This window comes from Macaca thibetana, chromosome 15, assembly GCF_024542745.1.
Source record: "Macaca thibetana thibetana isolate TM-01 chromosome 15, ASM2454274v1, whole genome shotgun sequence".
Taxonomy (NCBI): domain Eukaryota; kingdom Metazoa; phylum Chordata; class Mammalia; order Primates; family Cercopithecidae; genus Macaca; species Macaca thibetana.
Genome location: NC_065592.1, coordinates 43,544,819 through 43,564,945, shown reverse-complemented (window position 1 = coordinate 43,564,945; position 20,127 = coordinate 43,544,819). Strand labels below are relative to the sequence as shown.

Here is a 20,127-nt window from a genome sequence, read left to right as displayed (position 1 = left end):
CATTTACATTTATCTTTCTACATTTCTTATCTATCTCCCTATAAAGACGGGCTCATCTATAACACTTTTCTAGCTGTCCTGGTTTCATTTCTTCTTTCCTTATTATTTAGCCACTTCAATTTAAAACCACCAAAAGGACATCATTATCCCCATTTTCATAACCTTCCATATGAAAGTATGCTAACCATCAAACTACCCAAACATTTCCTCCCAGTGGGCGATCTCATCTTAACCAGGACCAACTGCTGCATCTGAAAGGAGTATCTTTAATCACTGCTAAGAGCTCTGACCTACTTGTTAGGCTCTGTGTTCTCATAATCCCCAGTCTGCTTTTGATTTCTCGGCTCCTCTGAGTATAACCTATACTCTTCTTTCAGGGAGCACCACACTGTGCGCTTTCTGAGATGCTTTATCCATGATGTTCTTTCCTTCTACAAGCGGCAACTCTGACAGGTGTTCAAGAGTGAAATCAGCTAACACTAAAGGAACCTAACCTACACAGCCTTCCAGGTGAGAGGCTTCCATATGGTCTTTTTGCAGGACTTTCCAGTAGGGTTCTCCTGGAATTTATTGCTAATGGTCAGTATTCTAAGTCTCAGGAGGGATTATAAGAGACCCAAATCGCAACCACCAACCCTCATAAATGCATCTCTGCTTCCCTGTCAACTTGAGCCTGGTTTACTTTACTCTATAAGTGTTCAACCCAGTCAATGCATCGTGTGCCCCATGTGACATCCCATAGTACCCAGCACTGACAATTTCTGTTCCAGATGGGTTTGCCACGTTTCCCATAGTAGCTCATCAATAAGGAATACCCTAGGCTATCACAATTCAGTTATAGAGAATATAGCAAGAACCCCACATACCATCCAATATGCAGCACAAAGTACATGCTTAATAACAGTGTTTTTAAGTAAATGAATAAGCAGAAAGGAGCCCCCATCGTGCCCCCACCTCAAATTTTAGGTGAATAATTAATGTATTGCCCATTAGGTGATAGCAACCTTTGCTGTCACAGCTGATAACAATGTGAGACAGAAAGAATTAAGCACTATTGCAGCTTATAGAGATCAAGAAAAAAGAATTCTTTTTAAGATGGAGTTTCGCTCTTGTTGCCCAGGCTTGAGTGCAATGGCATGATCTCGGCTCACTGCAACCTCCGCCTCCTGGGTTCAAGCAATTCTCCTGCCTCAGCCTCCTGAGTAGCTGGGATTACAGGTGCACATCACCACGCCTGGCTAATTTTTTGTATTTTTAGTAGAGACGGGGTTTCACCATGGCTAGGCTGCTCTTCAACTCCTGACCTCAGGTGATCCACCTGCCTCGGCCTCCCAGAATGCTGGGATTACAGGCGTGAGCCACGACACCTGGCCGAAAAAAGAAACTCTTTAAGCCAGACTTAGTAGGATCTCCCATAGCAGAGATTCTTTAATTGTGGCTCTTCAACCATCACCTAAGAATCACCTGGGGCCTATTCCTAGCTCCATTTCAGACCTCCAGAATCAGAATCTCTGGAGTGGAACCAATTATGTGCATTTTTAACAAGCTCCCTGGTGATTGTAATAAAGGGCCCCACCCACACTTTGATGCAGCATCCTTCTTCCTCAGCTTCAACCCTTTCAGTGACGCGGCTCTCTCTGTATCATGGAAAGACCAATCATTTCAAAGCCAGAAGACCTGGGGTCCAGTTGCAGGTGACCTTGAATGAGTCACTTAACCTCTCTGGCCTCAGGTTCCTCACATATAAATTGTGGTCCTTGATAGCACCCCAAAGCCTTGCTGTGATGATTAAAAAATCCAACGCACATTGTATTGTGAATCAATGCTCTTCATCAACTACTTCCAGTTTTCCTTCCTTCTGGGCACATGACAAGATTGTATATCTGATCCCTCCTGAGGTCAGATGGGGCCACAAGGCTAGTACTAGCCAATGGGTTTTGAGTAGAAGAGATGTGCATTACTTCTCAACTAGAGCACTTCATTGCCTATGCAAGATCATTCAGAGCTTGCTTTTCTCTGTGGCACAGCAACTGGCAACATTTGAGATGACAGTTACTCTAGGAACCTGGATCCTTACATGATTAGAGTAAGCAGAGACACTGACCAAGCCAAGATGGACATACACCATGCATGAAAAATACACCTTTGTTTGGGTTAAGGTACTAAGAACTTGCAGATTGTTTGTTATCATAGCAGAGCCCAGCCATTTCTGGCTGAAAGAGCATGTGAAACTCTAAAGGGCATTATTATAAAGCCCTTGGGCACCTTGAGATTGACTGCACTACTCTCCCCCGGGTGGTATCAGTTCTGACCCCTTGGAGCCACTGGTGCTCTACCCTCTTACACAAGTTGCACGATGGGAAAGGCCTTGAATGCCAGACTAAGAAGCTTGTACTTGTCTATTATAGATTCCTCAGAAGGGAAGTGGCCTGACCAGAGCTATACTTTAAGGAGATCCATCCAGGAGAGGTATTTAGGTGGAACAGTGAGGGCAGGAACTCACAATTTTGCAAATATTAACTATAATTTCTTTCCCTTAGGATGACGTGAGGGTGTCTGGGGGATTTTGGGCCAAGCCACCTGAGGTAGAAACTACTGGAGCTTCCATTTTCTTGGGGTTCCAAGAAGCCCACCTATAGTAGGAAGTACATGGTTTAGTCACTGGCCTCTCAGGGGAAGGGGGATTTCCTAGCAGGTTACTGTCTACCCTTCAGCACTTGCTTTCCCCCAGACTTGCCTGTGTGCCCAACTCCAGGGCTCTGAATCTACAATGAAGCCAACAATTGCTCCCTCTGGACTCCGAGCACACAAGCACATTCCCTGTCATTCCATTTGGCTTTATTTACTGTATCTTTACACTAATCCATGGATATCCATGAAGCAACAGGGATTTCTTAGAACAAGGTGACACTTTTTTTTTTTTTTTTAATGCATTCAAGTTTTGCCCTTCCTTTTTACCACTGGGGTCTCTGCATGTGGAATTAAAAGTAACAAATGTCCCCAGAGCCTGTGCACCTGGAGCATGATGCCTGTGAAGAACTGGAAAAACAATGATGGGAGCCTGTCTGGGATGGAGGGAGCACGGTCTGAAGTAGGCCCCAAGTGGTTCCGTTTTTTGATTTAAAAAATCTTTTTTTTTTTTTTTTTTTTTTTTTTTAAGAAATGAGGTATCTCTGTGTTGCCCAGGCTGGAGTACAGTGGCATGAGCATAGCTCACTGCAGCCTCGAACTCCTGGCCACAAGTGATCCTCCCACCTTAACCTCTCAAAATACTGTGATTACAAGCGTGAGTTACCATGCCCAGCCTGGTTCCATTTTTTATGGTCCCAAGAGTGTTCGAACTCAGAGTTTCTGTGTAGCACTCTCCTAACCTCCCACTGGAGGTATCCACATGCCTCTGGGCCACCTGGTGTCCCAGCCTCAGCAGGAGAGGCAGAGGCCACCCTCTCAGGAGGCAAGTCCCATAAGACTCGGCTGTCAACAAGCAGGCTCTTGCTGCTGCCTCGCCCTGTGACTTCAGCATGTCCTTGAACCTTTCTGAACCTATTTCCTTGCCTCTAAACTGAGGCTGACAATGGCTGGCCTGATACACCTCATGAAGACTTTGAGAATTTCCAGAGAAAAAAAATCATTTATTCAACAAACATTCGTTGATTGCCTACTATGTGCCAGGCATTGTTCCAAGAACTGAAAAACAGTAAATGAGAGAAAGTCCCTACCTTCAGAGACAGACAATAAACGAAAAAGATATTAACATAAATGCTACAAAGAGAAATAAAGCAGGTTAAGGGGTATATATGCACGCATGTGCTATTTCAGACAGCGTTGTCAAGGAAGGTCTCTGAGGAAGTGACGTTTGAATAGAGACCTGAATGACATTTAAAGCCATGGCATGGACTGAGATCACTAGTGAAGGAGTTGAGAGAGAGAAGTGGTCTGATGAACAAGCCCTCAGCCAGTCTAACATCTAAAGGGATGAAATGGAAACACATCTGTAAAGGGGAAAGTGGGAACAACCTCCCTCATAGCACTGTCCAGAGCTCTGCACCTGTGGGGCACTGGAAGGAAGGCTGCTGCTTTGTTCATTTGCTATCTGGACTCCCACTGCTTCCGGGAAGGGTGGGCTCCATGTGCCATTCACCAGGCACCAAGACGGGCAGGCAGGCTGGGGTCAGGAATAAAAACATCCCTCAGGGAGCTGCACTTGGGAACTGTGTGGTGGGAGGAAGTGGCAACAGGGGAACTCTTTGGTACTAACAGTTGAGTATAAAGTGAAGCCCTTGTTTTGGCTCCCCACAAGCTCTCTAATAATGTCTCCGTTGCTCACGAATGCTTTTATGTGAGTGGATCTGTGAGGGGGCAGAGGGGACACAGGAAATGCTGAGTTATTCCACAGGGATGAACCATGGGAAAAAGGAAACACACCTGTGGACCCAGGGCGCCGGGTGACAGAGCCTGGGCACCTCTAGGAGGAAATTCACTGTGGAATTAAATGCTTTTCTTCATTTATTGTCTGTCTCCCCTGAGTAAAATGTAAGCTCCTGAAGGGCAGAAACTTTGTATCACTGCTTCGTACTATGCTCAGAACTACGCCTGGCCCATAGCAGGTGCTCTACAATCATTTACTGAATAAATAATCACCCTCATCATTATCTGGTATATTAGCAGAGCTGAGACTACTCAAATCATTAGCTATAGATTCCCTGCTGCCACACAGATCCCCGTGGAATAAAAAAAGAAGTAAATAAGAACCCACGTATGTATTCAACACTTGCTGTGTGTTAAGACCAAGTGGCTAGCACCTTGTGAGTCAGTGGGAATCAGATAAAGACCCTGCTCTCAAGTCTGGCAAAACAAAGATATGTCTACCAAAAAACACCCGAAAGACAAAAAGAAAACCAAAGAAACCCCACAATTCACGGGGAAAAATGCTTAGTACCTGATATGGTTTGGCTGTGTCCCCATCCAAAATCTCATCCAGAATGATACTCCCCAAAATCCCCATGTGTCAGGGATGTGACCAAGTAGAGGTAATCGGATCATGAAGGCGGTTCCCCCAGGCTGTTCTTGTGATAGTGAGTGAGTCTCACGAGATCTGATGGTTTTATAAGCATCTGGCATTTCCCCTGCTTGCACTCATTCACAATCCTGCCATGTCTTCTGCCATGATTGTAAGTTTTCTGAGGCCTCCCCAGCCATGTGGAACTGTGAGTCAATTAAACCTCTTTTCTGTATAAATTACCTAGTTGTGGGTATTTCTTCATAGCAGCATGAAAACAGACTAATACAGTAAATTGGTACCACAGAGAGTGGGGAGCTGCTGTAAAGATACCTGAAAATGTGGAAGCGACTTTGGAGCTGGGTAACAGGCAGAGGCTGGAATGGTTTGGAGGGCTCAGAAGACGATAGGAAAATGTGGGAAATTCTGGAACTTCTAGAGACTTAGAGGGCTCAGAAGACAAGAAGATGTGGAAAGTTTGGAACTGCTTAGGGACTTGTTGAATGGCTTTGATCAAAATGCTGATAGTGATATGGACAATGAAGTCCAGGCTGAGGTGGTCTCAGATGGAGATAAGGAACTTTTTGGGAACTGGAGTAAAGGTAACTCTTGCTATGCAAACAGACTTGCAGCATTTTGTCCCTCCCCTAGAGAGCTGTGGAACTTTGAACTTGAGAGAGATGATTTAGTGTATCTGGCAGAAGAAACTTCTAAATGGCAAAGCATTCAAGACAAAGCAGAGCATAAAAGTTTGGAAAATTTGCAGGAGATCATTTTGGAACTTTAAGGTTTAATGACTGGCCTATTGGATGTGACAGAAAAGAAAACCCCATTTTCTGGGCAGAAATTCAAGCCCAACACATAAATTTGCACAAGTAACGAGGAATGTTAATCACCAAGATAAAAAATGTCTGCAGGGTATGTCAGAGACCTTCAAGGCAGCCCCTCCCATCACAGGCCTGAGGCCTAGGAGGGAAAAATGGTTTCATGGGCCTGGGCCAGGCATAGAGACCCCCTGCTCTGTGCAGCCTTGGGACATGGTGCCTTGCATCCCAGCTGCTTCAGCTGCAGCCGTGGCTAAAAGGGGCCAAGGTATAGCTCAGGCTATTGCTTCAGAGAGTGCAAGCCCTGCTCCTTGGTGGCTTCCACGTGGTGTTGAGCCTGTGGATGCACAGAAGTCAAGAATTGAGGTATAGAAACTTCCACTTAGATTTTAGAGCATGTCTAGAAACACCTGGATGTCCAGGAAGAAGTTTGCTCCAGGGGCAGAGCCCTCATGGAGAACCTCTGCTTGGGCAATATAGAAGGGAAATGTGGGGTCGGGGCCCCCACACAGAGTCTCCACTGGGGCACTGCCCAGTGGAGCTGTGAGAAGAAGGCCACCATCCTCCAGACCCCACAATGGCAGATCCACCGAGAGCTTGAATCATGTGCCTGCAAAAGCTGCAGACACTCAACACCAGCCTGTGAAAGCAGCCAGGAGGTGGGCTGTACCCTGCAAAGCCACAGGGCTGGAGCTGCCCAAGGCTGGGAGCCCATCTCTTGCATCAGCATAAACTGGATGGGAGACATGCAGTCAAAGGAGATCATTTTGGAGCGCTGAGGTTTAATAACTAACCTATTGGATTTTGGACTTGCATAGGGCCTGTAGCCCCTTTGGCCAACTTCTCCCATTTGGAATGGGTGTATTTACCCAATGCCTGTACCTCCACTGTATTTAGGAAGTAACTAGCTTTTGATTTTACAGGCTCATAGGCAGAAGGGATAGGCCTTGTCTCGGATGAGACTTTGGACCTGGACTTTTGGGTTAATGCTGGAATGAGTTAAGACTTTGTGGGGACTGTTGGAAAGGCATGATTGTGTTTTGAAATATGAAGACATGAAATTTGGGAGGGGCCAGGGGCAGAATGATATGGTTGTGTCTCTGCCCAGAACATCATCTTGAATTATAATTCCCACAACCCCCATGTGTCAGGGGAGGGACCAGGTAGAAGTAACTGGATCCTGGGGGGTGGTTTCCCCCATGCTGTTCCCGTGATAGTGAGTCCCATGAGATCTGATGCTTTTACAAGTCTCTGGAATTTCCCCTTCTTGCACTCATTCTCTCCTGCCACCCTGTGAAGAGGTGCCTTCCACCATGATTGTAAGTTTCCTAAGGCCTCCCCAGCCACGTTGAACTGTGAGTCAATTAAACGTCTTTTCTTTATAAATTAGTCTCAGATATTTCTTCACAGCAGCGTGAGCACAGACTAATACAGTGCCATAAAAAAGGGAAAGTCCTTTTTTTTTTTTTTTTTTTTTTTTTTTTTTTTTTTTTTGAGACGGAGTCTCGCTGTGTCGCCCAGGCTGGAGTGCAGTGGCCGGATCTCAGCTCACTGCAAGCTCTGCCTCCCGGGTTTTTTACGCCATTCTCCTGCCTCAGCCTCCCGAGTAGCCGGGACTACAGGCGCCCGCCACCTCGCCCGGCTAGTTTTTTGTATTTTTTAGTAGAGACGGGGTTTCACCGTGTTAGCCAGGATGGTCTCGAACTCCTGACCTCGTGATCCGCCCGTCTCGGCCTCCCAAAGTGCTGGGATTACAGGCTTGAGCCACCGCGCCCGGCCGGAAAGTCCTTGTTTAAAGAATAAAAATGTGACCTCCAGCTAGGGAAATCAATAATAATGGAAGACAACAAAAACAGCAGCAGGTACCTTTTACTAAGTACTGCTATTTGAGGGGCACAATGTTGAATGCTTTTCATGCATTATTTCATCTTATTCCCTGAAGAACTCTTCAAGCCTTACAACTCAAAATGTGCTCCCAGGACCTAGGAGTTTGTTAGAAGTGGCAGGCATTGGGCACCACCCTGTACTTCCTGGATCAGATTTGGCATTTTAACAACATCACCAGGGAACCTATGTGCACCCTAAATTTGAGAAGCAATGACTGAAATTAATATTGTCTTCATTTTTCAGTTCAAGAAACTAAGCCCAAGAGAACTTAACGTGACAAATGACTTGCCCCAATCACTTGTTAGAGAGGTACAGAGCCGCTGAAGCCCAGCCTGACCCCAAAGACTCTGTTTTTAACCACTAAGCCAAGCTTCATGGAGGAGCTGGTATCTGAACTGGACTCTGAAATTTGCATAGGCCTGGGACATTCAGAGGAGGAAGAAAGGGGTCTGTAGCAGAGGAAACAGCATCAGCAAAAGCCCCCAAGGTAGAAAACTTTCAGCTGGGCTTAGGACATGTTGGGAGGTTCAGTCTGGCTGCAGCTCCAGGAGTCTGAAGGGATCAGTGAGAAAGGCCAGTTGTATCAGTTCACATGGAACACCCTTAGCCAAAGGTAAACAGTTTCTAGTTAATTTGGGGGACCATGGGGAGCTGCCTTAAGTCCCAGCACAAAAGGCCCTATGCGTGCGGAAATGACTCAGACGAAAGGGACCCAACAGGCTTCATTCACACTCTAGTTTGGGCTCTGCCTCTCCCTTGCAGACTAATCTTGAGGGCAGGTGACTTAACTCTTGTTTCATGTCCCGCGTTTGTTTAACAAGGGAAACACACTTTCTACCCACGGAGGGCCATATTAGTATCAAAGTGTTGGAATTTAGTTTCTAATAAAAAGGTAAGATTAGCCGGGCATAGTGGTGGGCACCTGTAATCCCAGCTACTTGTGAGGCTGAGGCAGGAGAATCGCTTGAACCTGGGAAGCGGTGGTTGCGGTAAGCTGAGATCATGCCACTGCACTCCAGCTTGGACAACAAAGCGAGACTCTGTCTCAAAAAAAAAAAAGTGGAAAAAAAATAAATCAAGGGCTGCTCAGAACTCTATTTAGTATTGACAGGAAACGAAAAAATTTCTCTTCCAACATTATGAAGCACACAAGCACCAGTGTAAATAACTACAAACTGCATTAACTGAGCAACTGTAATGGATTAATGATTTAAAATCTTTCTTCAAATCAAAGTAAATGTCCTTAGTTTGTGGAGTAAACTGTTTTAAAGTAATAGTAAAATATTATAACCCCAAAGAGCCCTGTACACACACCTACACACACCACTGAAAATGAGACAAGGCCGGGCGCGGTGGCTCAAGCCTGTAATCCCAGCACTTTGGGAGGCCGAGGCGGGTGGATCACGAGGTCAGGAGATCGAGACTATCCTGGCTAACATGGTGAAACCCGTCTCTACTAAAAATACAAAAAACTAGCCGGGCGTGGTGGCGGGCGCCTGTAGTCTCAGCTACTTGGGAGGCTGAGGCGGGAGAATGGCGTGAACCCGGGAGGCGGAGCTTGCAGTGAGCCGAGATCACGCCACTGCACTCCAGCCTGGGAGACACAGCGAGACTCCGTCTCAAAAAAAAAAAAAAAAAAAAAGAAAATGAGACAAAACCTAAGTTTGAAGATGAGAAAAACTTCAGCTGGGCTTGTCATCATTTCTTCAAACCATAGCTCTCTTTAGCTTGAGAAATAACCATCTGTTTCTTATTTTCAGCTTTGAAATTTGATGACATAAACCAGAAAGCTGTGTTCTGATAGTGCTTTCTGAGTGGGCTTGGAGCCATAAGGACCCTCTCTCCTTTCAATGCACTGCCTGTTCATTTTGGTTTACCTAGGAGACAGAAGGGGAGTTGTAGGGGGGGTCCCCAGATCTGGGTTTTAGTACTGATTCTCACATAAATTTATTGCATGTCCTTGAAGGGGCAGGCAAGGGTGTTTTGAGGGCTTACTAAATGCCAGGTGTTTTTTATATGTCTTTTTTGTTTTGTTTTGTTTTGTTTTTGAGACAAGGTCTTGCTCTGTCATCCAGATTGGAGTGCAGTGATGTGATCTTGGCTTACTACAGCCTCAAACTCCCGGGCTCAAGTGATTCTCCAGCCTCAGACTCCTGAGTAGTTGGGACTATGGGCAGCCGCTACCACACCTAGCTAATTTTTTTTTTTTTTTTTTGTAGAGATGAGGTGTCACTCACTATGTTGCCTAGGCTGGTCTCAAACTCCTGGGCTCAAGTGATCCTCCTGCCTCAGCCTCCCAAAGTGCTGGGATTATAGGCGTGAACCACGATGCCCAGCCTTACACATCATCTTAATGAGCAGTTATAACAACCAAAATGTAGTATGTTTATCCTCAATTCCTATGAGTAAACATTTATTGTGTAGTGATATTTTAGTGCATAACAACTGCAGGATCAAATTCATTCTTATTTCATGATCTATGAGTTTATATATATGTGATGGTGAGGCTAGAAGTTCGTATATCATCACTTCACAAGTTAGGAACCCCAGTACTCCAAGAAAGGAACTAGGAGGCACCACACCTAGCTAATTTTTGTATTTTTTAGTAGAGACAGGGTTTCACCATGTTGGCCAGGCTGGTCTTGAACTCCTGACCTCAGGTGATCCACCTGCCTCGGCCTCCCAAAGTGCTGCAATTCCAGGCACAAGCCACTGTACCTGGCCTTAGCTATGTCTGCCCAGCATCTTCCCTCTTCTGCATCATCAGGGAAACCCTGCTTCCACTCTATTTAGTCCTGCTGGGGCTGCCAGTGAGAGTGGTGCAGTCCTCTGCCTCACAGGATGGATACTTAACCCAAAGAAGACAGTAAGAATCCCCCATCCCCTTGCAAGGAATGGGGCAACTCGAAAGAGTCCATGTGAGGAATGAAGCCAGACTCAGACAATCAAGGTGAGAGACTGCAAGAGATGAAAGGGCCAGGGACACAGAAACATTTTCTTTTTAAAGCCAGCTGATAATCTTTTTCAAGTTCAGATAGTTTAAGCTGATCACCTACAAGCAAACAAATCCTGACAAATACACAGTTTTCTCAAGTAAATTATTATTATTATTATTGAGATGGAGTCTTGCTCTGTTGCCCAGGCTGGAGTACAATGGTCCGATCTCGGCTCACTGCAACCTTCGCCTCCAGGATTCACGTGATTCTCCTGCCTCAGCTTCTCGGGTAGCTGGAATTACAGCCGCCTGCTACCACGCCCCGCTAATTTTTGTATTTTTAGTAGAGATGGGGTTTCACCATGCTGGCCAGGCTGGTCTCGAACTCCCAACCTCAGGCGATCCACCCACCTGAGCCTCCTAAAGTGCTGGGATTACAGGTGTGAGCCACTGGCACACCCCTGCCCGCCCCCCCCCCCCCCCCCCGCCCAATTTACTTTGTTGATTCTCAGGTGAATTCTTTACTCACTTCCTTTTTCTCTCTGTAGGCTAGTAAGACTCTAATCAAGGTTGATACATTGTATTTACATCTCATCTACCCTAAGGTGGAAAAAGGATAAATGCAGTTCATGTGGTCTAAGGTTGCTGTCCTATCTGTCCAAAAAAGTAAGGATATTCACCACTTATATCCGAAATCTATCAACTTTGGTCAAATTGAAATTTCAAGCATAATCATTAAGAAAACGTGTATCACATCCACATTAGTAGAAAAAAAAAAGGTGAATGATGAAAAATAGCCCCAAAGAAGGGAAGACAGCTATAATGAAATAGAGAACTGTCAGGACAAACAGATTGAAAGCATAAAATAAGGCAGACCTAAACAAAAATACATCAGTGGTGCTATTAACGAAAATGGACTAAATGTTCTAACTAAAAGGCAAAGAAAGTCAGGGTTTTCCCTTATAAATTTTCCTTATAAGTTTTCCCAAGGTTTAAAAAACCAAAACCCAAAAACTTCCTTTTAAGTTTTCCCAGGGTTTAAAAAACCAAAACCCAATTATAAGAGACTTACCTAAAACACAGTTACAGAAAAGATAAAAGTAATGGAAAAAATATACCTTGTGTAGATTTTTAAAAAGATGGCATAGCTATACTGTCAGATAAAGTATAAGGCAAAAAAAAAGTATTAGAAACAAAAAAGGCAGCTTCATAATGATAAAAAGTAAATTAATTCACCAAGAAGATAAAACAACTTTATGTTTGTATGTACCTGATAATATGGCCTTACAGATATAAAGCAAAAATAAATAAATAAATAAATAAAAAATTAAAAGATGAAGTAGACAAATTCATAATTATAGTTAGATATTTAAACACATCTCTCTATAATACATAGGAAAAAAAAATCACTCAGTAAGGATAAAGAAGATTTGAACACCATTAATAAACTTGATCTAATGGCAGTTCATTGGACATTGAATCCAGTAACTGTAGAATACACATTACTTTCAAATACACATGGAACATTTATAAAAACTGACCATAAACACAGCCCTAACAGAAGTATCAAGAAATTTCAAAGGATTAAAATTATACAGCATCGAGCACAGTGGCTCACACCTGTAGTCCTCCCAGCTACTTGGGGAGGCTGAGGCAGGAGGATTGCTTGAGCCAGTTGTTCAAGGCTGCAGTTAGCTATGATCACACCACTGTACTCCAATGTGGGAGACAGTGAGGCTGTCTCAAAAACAAACAAAAAACAGAACAAGCTCACTGACCACAGTTGATTAATAAAGGATAATTAGAAAATGTTAGTATGTTTGGAAATTACAAAACACATTTCTCGAATATAATACCTATTGGTTAAAGAAAGAATTACAATGGAAATTAGAATATTTTTAGAAATAAACAACTAAGAAGGCTCATGCCTGTAATCCCAGCACTTTGGGAGGCCAAGGCGGGTGGATCACCTGAGGTCAGGAGTTCGAGACCAGCCTGAGCAACATGGTAAAACCCTGTCTCTACTAAAATACAAAAATACCTTAGCTGGGCATGGTGGCGCATGCCTGTAATCCCAGCTACTTGGGAGGCTGAGGAGGCAGGAGAATCACTTGAACCCAGGAGGCAGAGGTTGCAGTGAGCCGAGACTGTGCCACTGCCCTCCAGCCTGGGCAACAAGAGTGAAAGTCTGTCTCAGAAAAAAAGAAGAAAAGAAATAAACAACAAAGATACCATATATCAAAACTTGTGAACTCCTGCTGAAACAGAATTTGGAAAAAAATGTATAACCTTAAATAGAAAGAATCAAAAAGATAAAAATTAATGAAACTAAACATCAATTTCAAGAAGTCAGAAAAAGAACAAAATATATCCAAGGAAAATAGAAGAGAAAAATAAAGAACAGAGCAGAACTTAGGAAACAGAAAACAAATTTATTATGAAGACTATCACTGATGATCAAAGCAGGTTCTCTGAAAAGAACCTCTACTAAAACCAACGAAGAAGGGAAAAAAAAAAAAAAGCATTAAAATGAAATCAGAATGGAAGAGGGGATATCCCTACAGATGTTGTACACCAAAGGATAAGAAAATATTATAAACGGCCGGGTGCAGTGGCTCACACCTGTAATCCCAGCACTTTGGGAGGCCGAGGTGGGCAAATCACAAGGTCAAGAGATCGAGACCATCCAGGCCAATGTGGTAAAACCCCGTCTCTACTAAAAATACAAAAAATTAGCTGGGTGTGGTGGTGCGTGCCTGTAATCCCAGCTACTCAGGAGGCTGAGGCAGGAGAATTGCTTGAACCCGGAAGGCGGAGGTTGCAGTGAGCTGAGATCGCGCCACTGTACTCCAGCTTGGCGACAGGGCGAGACTCCGTCTCGAAAAAAGAAAATATTATAAACAACTTTATGTAAATAAATATGAAGGGATAAACTCCCAGGAAAATATTACTTAGTTAAGAAATATAAAAACAAAATCACCCTGGAACCATTAAAGACATTGAATCTGTGGTCAAAAATAAGATTGCAAAGAAAATACACTTCACACCTCCAAGCCCAGGTGGCTTCATCACCAAGTTCTATCATACATTCAAGGCTCAAAGGAGGGGAAACTAAAATGGATGGTGGAAGAGGATGATATGGGCATGTGTTAGATTTCTGGACCAACGGTTGTAATTTGTCTCACTTACCTTCGTCTTACAAGTTTTCCCAGGATTTGTGATTAACCTAAATCCTGGAGAAGCTGTACCTGGATAGAGTGAACTTAATATAAGAAGCAAACCTAGGCCGGGCGCGGTGGCTCACGCCTGTAATCCCAGCACTTTGGGAGGCCAAGGCGGGCGGATCACAAGGTCAGGAGATTGAGACCACGGTGAAACCCCGTCTCTACTAAAAATACAAAAAATTAGCCGGGCGCGGTTGTGGGCGCCTGTAGTCCCAGCTACTCGGGAGGCTGAGGCAGGAGAATGGCGTGAACCCGGGAGGCGGAGCTTGCAGTGAGCCGAGATCGCGCCACTGCACTCCAGCCTGGGCGACAGAGCGAGACTCCGTCTCAAAAAAAAAAAAAAAAAAAAAAAAAAAAAAAAAAAAGAAGCAAACCTATCTGTATGGTGCAAGAAGTGGACTGTGGAGAATACTACTGGTTCCACCCAGATCCTCTTTACTGGCTAGCACACCTGTCACTCAGATGTGGTATCAGCTGAGAACAACTCACAGATGTCCCTTTCTCCAGAGAACTGCAACTGCCCCCTCACCAGGCTGTGCCTCTCCTCCCTCAATCCAGCTTTCCTCATACTCCTCTTCCTGAGCGCTTCTCCCACAGTCCCACTTGAACAAGAATCCCTATTTTAATAATGCCCTGCTTCTACAGAATGGGATCTAAGATATCACCATTTCAGAGGTGAAAAGAGAGCCATACAGTATAAGAAGATACTTTTAAAATGTACAACGGACAGGGGGGCCACTAACCAAAATATATAAAGGATATATATTTCCTTTATTGAAAAAAAAATAAAGGAAATAGATTTCCTTTATATATTTCCTTATTGAAAAATCAATTAAAAAAAATTTTTTTTTTTTTTTTTTTTTGAGACGGAGTCTCGCTCTGTCACCCAGGCTGGAGTGCAGTGGCCGGACCTCAGCTCACTGCAAGCTCCGCCTCCCGGGTTTACGCCATTCTCCTGCCTCAGCTGGGACTACAAGCGCCCGCCACCTCGCCCGGCTAGTTTTTTGTATTTTTTAGTAGAGACGGGGTTTCACCGTGTTAGCCAGGATGGTCTCGATCTCCTGACCTCGTGATCCACCCGCCTCGGCCTCCCAAAGTGCTGGGATTACAGGCTTGAGCCACCGCGCCCGGCTAAAAAATTTAAAAATGGCAAGAGACAATAGACAGTTCACAAAAGAGGCAATCCAATTAACCAACAAAAAACTACTCAAGGGCTGGGCATAGCTCACACCTATAATCTCAGCACTTGGGGAGGCTGATGTGGAAGACCAGTTTGAGTCCAGGAGTTTGAGACCAGCCTGGGAAACATGGCAAGACCTGGTCTCTACAAAAAAAAAAATTAAAATAATTATCCAGCTGTCCCAGCTGCTCAGGGGGCTGACGTGGGAGAGATCGCTTGAGCCTAGGAGGTTGAGGTTACAGTAAGCCATGATTATGCCACTGCACTCCAGCCTGGGTGACAAAGCAAGACCCTGTTTCCAAAAAAAAAAAGAAAAGAAAAAAGTGCTCAACCTCAAGAGTAAGCAATGAGAGCAAGTTAAAACCACAAGAAAATCATGATACACACATGAAAATAGTTAAAACATTAAAACCAATAAAACCAACTATTTGCCAGGATATGAAGCAACTGGAACTCTCATATACTCCTGGTGGGAAAGTAAACTGTCTGACACTATCTAGTAAAGCAATTCTACTCTAACATATATAACCTAAAGAAACTTGTTCAAATACAACAGAAAATATCTAAGGATGTACTTGGCAGTCAGAAACTATAAGTAACTCAAGTATCCATTAACCACAGGATGAATACATCTATTGTGGCACAGTCATACCATGAAACACTGTTAGCAATGAAAATAAGTGAGGTTGCCACATGGATGCATCTCACAAACAAGTTGAGCAAAAGAAGCAAAACACAAAATGCAAACAGTATGATTCTATATGTGTGATGTTAAAAAACTTAAACTATATTGTTTAGGGATATATACATAGGTGATATAATTACAAAGAAAAGCAAAAAAAAAATGATTATCACAAAAGTCAAGATGATTTCTTCTGGGGGAGGAAATTATGATTTGGAAGCAGGCACTGAGTATTGGCAATGTTCTGGTTCTTGACATGTTGGTGATTACATGCGTATTTCCTTTATAGTTATTTGCTAAACTATATATTTGTGGTTTTTTAATGCATATTTGCTGTATTTCATATTCAAAAAGTTTAAGACAAATAAATGAAATAAATATACTGATTATTGTTTCTTAGAAAAATTGATAAAACTAAAATCCTTTATTTTTAAATTAAAAACTTGCCTGCAAAATCCCTAACGGGGTACACGCCAAGTAAATTTTCCAGAATGCTTAAATCTATGTTGCTCAGGGTGACCTGAGGACCCCACTTTACATATGGAAAAGTAGGGTGAGTAGGCACCCAAAGTCCTGGGGTAGATACCTTGTTGAAGGCTGTCATTCCTGAGAATCCTTGGTAGGCAGAACCCGGGAGAGTATGCGGAACCAATTTGCCAAAGGGATTTGGGTTAAGGTTAGGAAGAGAAGGGATTAAGTCCGCAAACTCTGATAAGAAGTTGGAAAACAGAGACATCTCTTGGGTGGTCTAGATGACCATGACCAAGGCTGCTAGCAGGAAGGGCCCCAAATGCCCTAAAAGAGAACTCTCCAGGAGAGCAGGGGAACCCAGCCTGGTGAAAAGCTCAACAAAAAGCCCGGAGTGAGGTGCTTTGGGGAGAATGGCTGAGCACGCAAGCATAAATAAAACAAGCTCTAACCTTGGAAACCAAGCATGGAATCATGCTAGCAGAGATTTAGTCCAATAAGGGCGTTGGACAGCAGTGATCACACATTCGTGGACTGTGTAGGACAGCTCAACAGTGATGCCATATAGCGGTGTCAGGAATGACAATGTGTGTGGACTCCTCAGACAATGCAGTTCTCTCCCCTCTGGAGAGTGACAGTAAGACTGACCTCTTTGGAATGTATAAGCCCCAGAGAGCTTGGAGAAGGAGACACTGTTCTCACTAATAAGGGCATTACAGAGGACTTGGGAGTCTACTTAGAAAAAATAAGGAAATACATGAGTGAATTTAAACCCAACTTGAGAAATGAGACATATATGTTAAACATCTAAACTGAAATAGACAAAAATCTTAATCAAATGTCTCTTTGTATACATTCCTTTATGTATACAATATCAAACATTTTAGACGACTGGGAAACTAATAATCACTAAACTAACAGAAAGAGGGTAATGAGAGAAACTAGCAGACATTTCAAACAAAAGCCAGGACAGGTAACTCAAGAATAGGTTCATTCATTAAGGCAAACTGAAAGAACAAAGCTTGTTCCATCTATTTCCTGACTGAAGCAGGTAAAAGGAATTTGTTTATTTCACATCATCCTGTGAAAAGCAAGTGATGTCTTCTTGGTTGCCCAGGACACCATCCCTCCCATCATCTCTGAGAGCTCTTGCTGACTCCCTATCTACATCATTAGAGCCCCCACTAATCTGCCCTCAGTTTTATCCCTGCCAAAGAATCTGAGGTCCCTAAGGCCAAAGTCTACGTATGTTTTTATCTATTTCTACTCACTCCCACTCCGCTTGGCACGGCCACCAATGCAAGTTTATTGAAGGAAAAAAGGAGGGAGGGAAGGAAGGAATAGTGTAACTGCACTGCAACTGAAACAAACCAGAGAACGGAAACTCATGGTGAACTGGTGACTGCTTGACCATTTATTGCTTAACAGCTACTTGTGCGATCACAAAAATACAATTCCCCTGATAACCACGGCAACCAAAATGAAGGCACTACGGTGAAGTCGGCTCTTTTCAGAAATCTAAAAACAATAAGAGGCCTGAAACCAGAAATACAAAGAAATCCAAGTGCTCCAGGGCAGAAGGAAATCCTTTCTTAAAAGCCCTGACAGAGCAGCTTTTTCTCCAGTCTCTCAAATCTCACCAGGCTCCAACAAGGGCTCTGGAACTGGTGTGAGGGATCCTGAAATAATTCAGGTCTCTCTGTGTGCTCCTATCCCTGAAGGCCAGCTGCTATGAGGTAAGCTCACTGCGAGCTGCAGCTTATTGTTATTTTAAAATGTAATGAGAACGGGCAGGGAGATGGATATATATATATATATAACATTATATAACCTCAAACTAACACAGCTAGCTCTAGAAAAAGCCCCGTGAGGACAGGGACCATGTGTGTCTTGTTCACTGCTCTATGTCCAGATCCTAGTAGGTGTACAAGACACAGTAGGGGTTCCATATAGCTGCTGAATAAACGCAGAATGAGATTAGAACTGAGGGAAAGCACAGCGCCTGGTAAAAGGTCCGTCCTCTCCACTACCCATTGCCAACACTCTGTTGGGTCCTGAGCAAAATCAAAGTCCTGTCGTCCTTCTGGGTCCAGTCTCTCCATTTGCAAAGGAGACAGCTGGATTAGATGGTTTCCCAGGCATCCTCCAGCTCTGACAGTCAATCACTGTACTGTTTTTTTTTGGTGGCAACACATGCCTGGCACTTTTCTCTCCCCTCAGAGGGAATCTGATACCCATCTGCTCAAGTAAATTGACGTTCCCATCCAGCCTGACTCATATAGTAGGAACAACAGGTTCATATGCCAATTGTAAAAGAGAAGGCAAAGGGGGCCCAGAATGAGAAAAAGGGAAGAGGTCTTAAAACCAAAACGGCAGTTTTCAGGACTAAAAATATAGAAACAAAAGTGATTATTCTGCCTAAAACAAAACAAAACAAAACCCAAAAAAACCCTTACGTGGGGCAATCTCTAGCTTACTAATAATGCTTATATTAACAGCATTATCTACTGAGGCTTTTGTGCTAGACACTGTGTGCTAAACCCTTTACAATTAATCCTCCCAGCAACCTATGAGCTTATTACCTCCTTTTAACAGATGAGGAATCAATCTGGCTCAAGGTCACAAAGCCAATAAGTGGCAGAACTGGGATCTGAACCCACAGCTGACTCGAGTTCTGGCTCCTCAAATGACTTTCCCCTCTGTTCTTCACTGCAGTCCTAAGGGCGAGGCAGGACAGGCGTTATCACTTTTTGTTTAAAAATGAAGAAACCGTCTCTGAGAGGCTTGCGATTTGCATAAAACACACAGTGGATGCCCAGCCCCATATTTGCCCCTGCGTTCCTAGGTGAAGGGTCTTCCCCATCCCAAGAGTCAGTTTCTTCTTCGACTTCACTTACACACTCGAAAAATCTCAGGGCTGGAGGCACCGCTGAGATACATCCTCGGCGTCCGGTAGTTTTACGGGAGGGGAAACCAAGGCACAGCTCTCCGTCGGGGTGCCTGAGCCTCCGGGTGCCGGGAGAGCGCGGAGCCGCGGGCGGCCTGAGGGCACCCCTCACGTTTCTGCCAGACCCCTGATGCCCGAAGCCCGACCAGACGCTCAGTCTCGGCCAGGACCGAACGGCGTTTCCTGGGTCGGTCGCCTGGGGAAGCGCCCCGGGTCCCCTCCCCCGACGCCCAAGTTCGCCCGCAGCTTCTGCGCACCGGCCGCTTACCTCGCAGGGCGCTCGCCCACCACGGAGTCCGGGCCGCGGCCGCCCGTGCCCTGGAAGCCACCCGCCACCCGCCCCGGAGCCGCAGCAGCCGGTAGGACTGCGGCGTGCGGCCAGCCCCGCCCGGGGGCGGACAGCTGCCTGGGGATCGTGTGGGGCCGCGGCCGTCACGTGACGCGCAAGGCGGCGAAGGATGCCGGGAGCAGCTGGCTAGCCGGGGCTGGGCTTCCCGACCACCACGCAGAAAAGCTGTATCTGCCGGAGGGGCACCGGGAGGTGGGAGGAATGGAGACCAGGAGGGGGCGCGTGGGTCTTCGGGTACTGCAAAGGCGAGCTTGCGGAAGGACGATTCAGGCTCGTGTTGCGTGGCCCCAGAAGGGGCAGAAATAGAACCAGTGGGTGGAAACTGCAGGGAGACATGCTAAGGCCAATACGGTGTAAATAAGATTCCTGCGAGCACCAGTTATCTAACAGTATAAGGAGCAGTTTCCAGGGGTGCTAGGCTCCCTGTAGGTGAGCATGTAGGGGCTGGGTTCATTCATTGAACAACCTGACCATTGGCTACGTCCAGACAATATACTAGGAGTACATATTAAATTAGTTGTATGTATGGCGCTTAGCATAATGCCTGCCACAAAGTAAATGCTGTATGTTTGTTGCTGCTGGTGCCGTTACTATTACGAGCACAAAACTGAACAAAGCAGGTGTGGTTCCTA

At 44.8% G+C, this 20,127-nt stretch overlaps 1 protein-coding gene across 2 annotated transcripts in view; it reads right to left on the bottom strand.

Annotated features, from left to right (window-relative positions):
* The window catches only part of FBXO10 (F-box protein 10), a 68,905-nt gene extending 49,320 nt beyond the window's left edge, over positions 1 to 19,585 (bottom strand). Inside the window, exon 1 of one of the 2 annotated variants that reach the window (XM_050762084.1) lies at positions 19,415 to 19,585. The gene's annotated coding sequence lies outside the window, so the exon portion shown is untranslated. Of the gene's footprint in view, positions 1 to 19,096; positions 19,258 to 19,414 lie in introns of those variants that run through there. The other variant, XM_050762083.1, reaches the window with a different exon arrangement.
* Between the last annotated feature and the right edge of the window lie 542 nt (positions 19,586 to 20,127).